The sequence below is a fragment of the Orbicella franksi genome, chromosome 13 (genome assembly GCF_964199315.1).
Source record: "Orbicella franksi chromosome 13, jaOrbFran1.1, whole genome shotgun sequence".
Taxonomy (NCBI): Eukaryota; Metazoa; Cnidaria; class Anthozoa; order Scleractinia; family Merulinidae; genus Orbicella; species Orbicella franksi.
Window position 1 is genome coordinate 17,015,353 of NC_138157.1, and position 8,168 is coordinate 17,023,520.

Consider the following 8,168-nt stretch of genomic DNA (forward strand, 5'->3'; position numbering starts at 1 on the left):
CTGCCTTTGGTAGAGTTCTTACCAATAGTTGAAAGAATGTCTAGTGTTTCCACAGTATGATCTGCATCATGGCACCTTTCTATTAGTTACACCCATAGACGTGTCTAGCTATAAAAGCACCATGATTCAGTGTCAAAGCACTTCCCTTCTGTGGCGTGCTGTACTCAATAAGCTTTGTTCAAGAGTAAAGAAAATTCCCACTTTCCCTACGTGTGTAGAGGGTATACTCATTTGCCAATAAACCTGGGGCTCACCTCCTTTGGGGATGGCGGTTGGGTCTTCATGTAGCGACTTCGGCAGTCTTTTGCCCATTTCATTTGTGCGCCTGCCAATTAATAGTCTTGTCCGATAAGGTGCTAGCGTTTTCAGCGCTGGCGAGATGAGAGAGGCTTTCAAGGTCACGCGTTTAAATTTGACCAGCCAATACTCTTGTCCGTTTTCAGTGCAAGGTAGTGCTGGTGATAAGTGAGACTTTTAAAGGTCAGTGTACTTGCTGTTGTAATATTATAATGAAGATGACCTGCAGTTACTCTTGTCCGTTTCCAGGGCGGTAGTGCTGGTGCTTCTCTTTGTCGTTGTATGTGCAGAGATAATAAAAATGGGCTATAATAACACATCAAAGTTACCTCTCACGGAACAGGGACATTAAGCGCCATTAAATTCATGGACGTCCGCGCGAAAATTCTCCCACATTGATTTTTTTGAAATTTTTTTGAAATTTTGAAATTGATTTTTTTTATCATCGCAGTAAGTTTTCCAATTTAAGCAAATGGAAAGAAGAAGCCTTAAAAAAATCAGGGCTTCAACGGGATCCGAACCCGTGACCTCCGCGATACCGGTGTGATGCTCTACCAACTGACCTTTGAAGCCACATATTGGGAGCGAGGTCAATAAATTGCGTTCATATATTCCCGTGAGGAGTGAAATGATGTGTGGCGTCATAACTCAGTTGGTAGGGCATCGCACCGGTATCGCGGAGGTCACGGGTTCTAATCCCGTTGAAGCCATGATTTTTTTCGAACCCGTGACCTCCGCGATACCGCGATACCGGTGCGATGCTCTACCAACTGAGCTATGAAGCCACATATTTGGAGCGAGGTCGATAAATTGAGTTCATATATTCCCGTGAGGAGTGAAATGATGTGAAGTATATATGAAATAATTCATATTTGAACTGCGGTTGTAGATGAAAGTGAAGAATGATCATCGCAGTAAATTTTCCAATTTAAGCAATTGGTCGCTCGCTCCAGTAAGTCTTGGGATCCGCGCGCACCTATGATATGGGACAATTTTTCTATTTTTAGAACAAATTGCGCCATCCTGGCGTCATATATCCGCGTGGATCCACGCACATGTCGGAGGCTCTCGCGTGGTTGTTGTCGCGCTGCGTGATCAAATGGTGAGAGTTGCGAGATTCTCTTGAAGATTTTTCACAGCGATGGCAGGGAATAAGGCAGGAAATAAGAACCAGGGCTCTTATATGTAGTTTTATGCTCTGTGTTAGGGCATCGCACCGGTATCGCGGAGGTCACGAGCTAATGGAAAAGGTGAGTTTTTCAGGGTCGAAAACAAGACTTCAATTTCGCGCTGTGAATGAATAATTAGCTTATCTGCTCGCGCTGGTTGTACGAGTAAGATTTTGCGTTTGTTCTGTAAAGAAAAGTTTTGTAAGAAAACTCTTTACTCTGGTATGGAATAAAATTGTAAGTTTCCCAAACAATGCTTAATCTTATTGTTTCTGCTTGTTTGGTTAGTTTGCAAAAGTTTTTGAAAGGAAAGTCTGACGTGTACAAGTAGCTCATTTGCATAGTGCAGCGCGTGCACTTTCAAGTCTGAGGTCGTTGTTTTCAGATTGTCAACAAATCTTGACAAAGATTTCTTTCGTTGTGTTTTGTGCTGAGATGCTGCAACAATTTTCACCAACGCCAAAAGGCTGTTAATATCATGTGTGCTGCTTTAACATAGTGAAATTTTACACTGCTAAAATAAAATAAAATGGACAAGGGGTTTTGATAACTCAACCATCAAAATCGAAATCGTTATTCGAGTTGATTAAAGAAAGCGTTATCGTAACTTTGCTGATTATTTCTGCTGTATTCCCATATTTTCAGCTAAGCTTTTAATATGTTCTCAAACATTTATCAACCTTAAACGTATTTAAAAACTAAAGATATTATGAGTTCGATGTACGTTTTCACACGAAAGTGCGGAAGTCCAATTTGTCATGTTTTACTGACTGTACAAAACACGCATCGGCGGGCGCTTCTATTCATCGACAACAGACAATTTATTGGATTTTTACTCAAACAAAACTGAGCAGCATCTACAGACATAAACTTTATTGTCACGTATTAGGCCTTGATAAAACATCAAGCGTTGCTTACAATTCAGGCGAAACTCAAACTTGCAATTATTATTTTTTTTTTTTTACTTTTCGGTCGAGATAGACTCTGGAAATCCTCGAAGTCCTCGCAGGCGTGTGGCAGGAGGAGGGAAACTTTGAAGTCCTGAAATGCTGCTATATCCAAATATATCCAGCTAGCTTTTGCTGTGTTATGGAAAAGCTGTTAATCTTCAACACATGTGAAACTTAGAGTGGAGTAATGTGGAGCTCTTGTAAAAGCCTGAAGCAGCAGAGTCCAGCAGAACACTACTTGGTCAGTGATATAAAGTGGTACATAACTAAATTCGACACTGTCTTACTTCACTAAAACTGGAGCAGCTTACGACGAAAATACTGAAGTAAATTCCAACAGACATGAACGTATTGAGTTGTGGACCAAAAGCATCAAACATTTCGGGAATTTCGGACGCCATTCCCCCGCGACATCAGCAAAAATCCTCGCAGCATGTACGCGCGTTAGTCCATCAGCTGAGAGCCGAAAATTTGGGTTCATGGCTCACTTGAGGGGAACAGCCGAAACATGTCTTATCTTAATCTTTGATTATTAATCATCATAAAAATGTATGATAGCAAGGAAAGAATGGTAGCTTTCACTTTGTAAACCCCTACATACTCTTCTTTTGCCGCCATCTTGGATTTTTGGGGAAGGCTCTAAAGTGGTCTGTATTTCTTTAATGTGTTTCAAATGCAAATTGTAAACGTATCGGAACCACAAACATGATGTCCATTTGTTCTAGTGCTTGAATTATTAGTACATGACGTCATAAGTGACGTCACAACGCCTGATTATTGGTCACAATATGAGCATTTTGCACTTATGATCATTGCAAAAACATTGTGGGGTACGGTTCTCAAAATTATTTCACGAAAAGAGGGCAGGTAGATAAAATATATGTATAAATTGCAAGTTTGTTGAAACAAAGCCCTCAAAATCATTTGCCTGTTTCCTACATCCAAACATGCAGTGTCACAAACAAAAGTGCGAAAGTGTTTCCTCTGCACCATGATCTGATCAATGGTGGATGAATCCATTGTATGCGGTTGTCAGGGTTCTAGGTTAGCCTAGGAAGCTTCTTCACGAGTATTTAGCTACATGTTACTTCATCACAGACCCACATCCATAAGGAGTTGGCTCCAGTAGCATCAAAGAAGACATCAGAGCTGCAGGAAAGCTGGTGGATCAGCTCAAGGATGTTATCACCTGGCCATGGAGACAAGATGCAGCATTAACAAGCTTGTCCACGCCGGGGTATCAAAGTGACAACAGAAGTAAGTGATGACTTATTGCAGGCCAAGAGCAAGGTAAAGGATGCAGTGAATGACTGTAACGACCGTTGCTCATCTAATCCCACTTCAGATTACTTATATCCATTGAAGAATGCCAAGCTGAAGTCTTTTAAGGATCAGTAGGCTGTGCGTAAGGTTCGCAACTAGGATGTAGTACTTCCTCCTCGTACAGATCGTGATGTATTTGCTCTGATGGCACTTGTCGGATAGTTTTGTCCATCCCTTGGACTCTTGCCGATCCTTGTGGACCCCCATGAAAAACAACTGCGCAAAGCCAAACTCTCTCAACAGCTAGAGTGACGCATCACAGTCACCGAGAAACACCCAGAGAACGCAACCAGTATTTTCAGTATACCTGGAATGGTGGTCTTGCAGAAGTTGAATATCCCGGCCCTCTGGAGGTATGTCTCATGTGGTCGCTAAGAGTGTTTGAGTTGGTAATAAGCACCGGCAACAGGCACGTGGACGTAGTGTTCGGCATGTATTGCGAGGCATCGATCGAGAATGTCGAAAGATTTTAAAGAGTGTCTACCTCTAAAAGTGAACAGAACAAGAACATATTTCCTGCCTATACTGTAAAGTCAGGGAACAAGCTCTTCAGTGTCATCGCAAACAAGCCTGACATTACCAATTCCCTCGTGTCACAGTGGAAGAAAGAAGCATTCTGAGGCAGGCTCAGTTACCGGATCATGTACGAGACAACCGAAGATCAGTGCTAGAGATTAAGACGCAGCCACATGCGAGCAAGTTTCTCAGATAGGGCACTGATATCCTTGTCCTACTGCTTGCTCAAAGTAAAAACCTTGGAATCTGCTACATGAAGAATGGAAGAGGTGGAAAGACCGGAATGATAAAATTTCTTTAGTTATTAACAGCTTGGAGAAGTAACTTGACCAAGGCTTTGACAAGGACTACTTCATGAAAGTTCTTATTAGCACACACACGATCACAGCCTGTGATACTCTCTGGTAAGCAGTAATTCTCCAATGCAGTGAAAGGTACGTATGAGCTATGGCGAGAATTGGGAAGGAGTGAACAGTATCTGAAGAGATACTGGAGGAGGCACTCATGTGACAGCTATACAAGAAGGAGTGCCAGAGTATGGATGCGCTGCGCTATGAAGTCCACTGCGCCGGCGGGAAAATCTAGCCAGAGACTTTGCGGCCATGCCAATCATCTCTCTGACTTCGCGTTACAAGAGCAAATTGTCAAGCAGCAATCTGGAGAGGAGCCGTCACCACAGAGAAGACAGTTGAAATACGACGCTAGTAGCGGAGTATTTTTTGACAATTTTTGAGGTGTCTGGAAAGGTGCTCAAAGAGAGTCTTGAGTGTTTGATATAACTTCTCGATCGGAACTACAACTAAGGAGAAACAGAAAAATAAAATTGTAGAAATATCTGCTAAAGCAATCAGGTATCCAAACACCGTCACGGTCATGATTTACCGTGTTTACGCTTCATGAATTGATTATGACTTTGAGAAGTTGAAGATCCAAATGCAAGTGACTGCAGTGACAAAGGGCGTTACACGAGCCTGGTGTTTCTGTACTCGAACGAGCTCTAGACTGAAGTGTGGACCTACTTACCTGTATCTACGTTAATTTATGATATATTGGTTCATGGCGTAGTGTGTTTAATCAACTAAACGTAGAAAATGTTTTTTCTAGTACTGTGATGTGGAGCACCTAGTTGGTAATTTAGTTATTTCAGATGGTTGGAATAGAGTTTGAATACATAAACTACAAAACAAAATGGCGGCTATTGTGACATAATTTATGACGTCATCATAGCTTGAACAACTATAGACAACACTGAAATGATATCTAAGATACTAATTATTTCAAATATACGTCCAGGCAAAATATCGTGTGCTTCTAAGAAAAGAAACATATAAGAAAATAACGTTTAGAATCCAAGATGGCGACCAAAAGGAGGCTATTGGGGGTAAATTTAAAATTCGATTTACAAAGTGAAAGCTACCGTTCTATCCTTGCTATCATGCATTTTTATGATGCTTAATAGTCAAAGATAAAGAATATACAAGTTTCGTTTGTTCCCCTGAAGTGAGCCATACAACCACCTCAGCTGATGGACTACGTGTGCCGCATGCGATGGCGCAATTTGGTCTAAAAATAGAGAAATTGTCCCATATCATAGGGACAGCCCCAATACTAGAGATGGCGCGCGCTTACGCTCTCCGTTCCCAATTGTGGCTCCTGAGTGGACCTATTAAGTGAATTTAAGGACAAGTTCGCATTTAGCGGGCATAGTTTCACACGCCTTGCAGCCGCAAGATGGCAGGATTCGATGTCCCTTGGACAGAAATCTTTAATCTTTAATCTGCCCTATCATTGTTCATTTTATTACTTAGCGCGCGTTCTCATGCATGACGTAGCGTGTGAATTTGCGTGCGCAGTAAGAATGCGCAGAAATGGTCAACGCCAACGGCCTTAAATTGTTTGAATTAACCAATGGGCGCGCGCGCCTGAAACAAAAGTCTGTACTTGCACGCGCGCCAGAGCGTAAATGCCAAGGTTTTTCTTTTCTTTTTTTTCTTTTAAGTTTTTAACCATTACATAAATTCATAAAAGTCGCAATAACTAATACCTGCTAATTTAGGAATTTTCATACAGGTAACACGGAATTTAACTATTTCGTTCACTGTTTAGACTCAAAATATGATCACATACGTTTCAGTCAACACCAACTCCAGTATACTTTACTTCATTCACGGTTTAAAACCAACGTTAAACTAACCCATGTTATTTTTCTAATATATAGCTTATATGCCTTAAGCCCTTTAGTTCTTATTTAATTTGTCAATCCTTAATAGTTATGCTGATATAAAATAAACAATCCGTCCAATAAATCCTAATTGCTGACAAAGACAAATCACTATTGTGCTCGATGATTCCTTCCTTCGTTTCTCTAAGTCCGTAACGAAAGAGAAATTTAAAATCGCGCAGTTATTATCACTACGACGATTAAAGAGACCAAATTTCATTTCTAAGTGTTTGTGTCATGAAATTGACGAACGAAATATCGTCAGGTATTGTAATTCTATCAACATTATTAACTACTTAATAACCGAGAGTGAGGTCGTTACCGGAAAATCTCAAACTGAGGTCTTGCCGTATTGACCGAGCGATAGCGAGGTCAATACGGTAAGCCGAGGTTTGAGATTTTCCCGTAACGACCGAACGGTCGAGGCTATTAAATTGTTTATTATATGGTTCACGAATTAAAGAAAAAAAAATTATTCGAGCGGAAGTTGTCAATTTACATCCGGCGATGCGCGCGTTTACCGATTCATTCATCGTGTCAAACCCAGGGCAAAACTACACAGTCAATGAACTTTACCACTGTATTTCTTTACGGGAAAAATGATTGTCACCGCCCTCAAAAAGGTATTTTAGTATCGTGGTGCCACAACTTGATGAGGGAGTTTTTCCAACTTTTGTGGCGAAACGTCAACGTATATAGAACTGAGACAGAAAGTGCTTCAAACTAGTCCAAACCAACGGTCTTTCGGTGAAAGAAAATACGAACGCTTCAGAATGCACTGCTCAGAATAACTCGATCTTCGCATTCGCTTTCGACAACATATCTTGGCCTTCTTCATTCTGGGACTTATGAATGAACTTTTCAAGCCTTTTGAGCGTCTAAAACTTCCTGCAGGTATCAGAAACACCGCTACCGACAGAAACCGCCCGATTGTTTACATCTGATGATCCTGGAAGCTGATTTACACTTGCTTGTGTTATAGCGAGGGAATCTATTTGATGAGAACTGAAACGGAGTTCAATATTTCGGTAATTGTTGTGACTAAGATGATAACTTATAAGTTTCTTCGTGGTGTTCTGCTCAGGATACGTGACACATCTGCCGATGGTGTTTTTCACTTAACGATTTTAGCTTTACTCAACACTCCGCAAACCTTGATTGTTTTTCACTAGTGCCCGCCAAGGCTACCGGTAAGTCAAAAACGACTTCTATACAAATTTTATTAAGGAAAAATCCTTAAACTTTCAGCTACTCGGGATTAAATTTACTTTTCTTACTGTTTTTAATCGGCTTTCATCGTTTCAATGCGCTTGAATTTTCCGAGCCGGGCTCTTCCTAATTTGCATAATCCGTAATCGGCCCGTGGGCATTACGGCTGCATAATGACCGCTCAGATCTCGCTCCTAGCCAATCAGAGCGCGCGTTATATCGGCCACAAGCTAAAGCCATATAATAATTATTCATAAAACGAAGTCATGGCTTCAACCAATAAAAATTTTCGCTTACGGTACGTATACGTTAAGTTTCCTTTAAAAGTTGCAAAATTATATGACCGTCGAGATTTTACGCATTCATGAAGATTATGTAACAAAAACAATGTTTACCTTAACAGAATGGCGTGCTAGTCCTGGTGGCACCAAATTTCGAAACCGATATAAGAAATGTCAAAGGAAGAACTGAATGTTTGTTTGA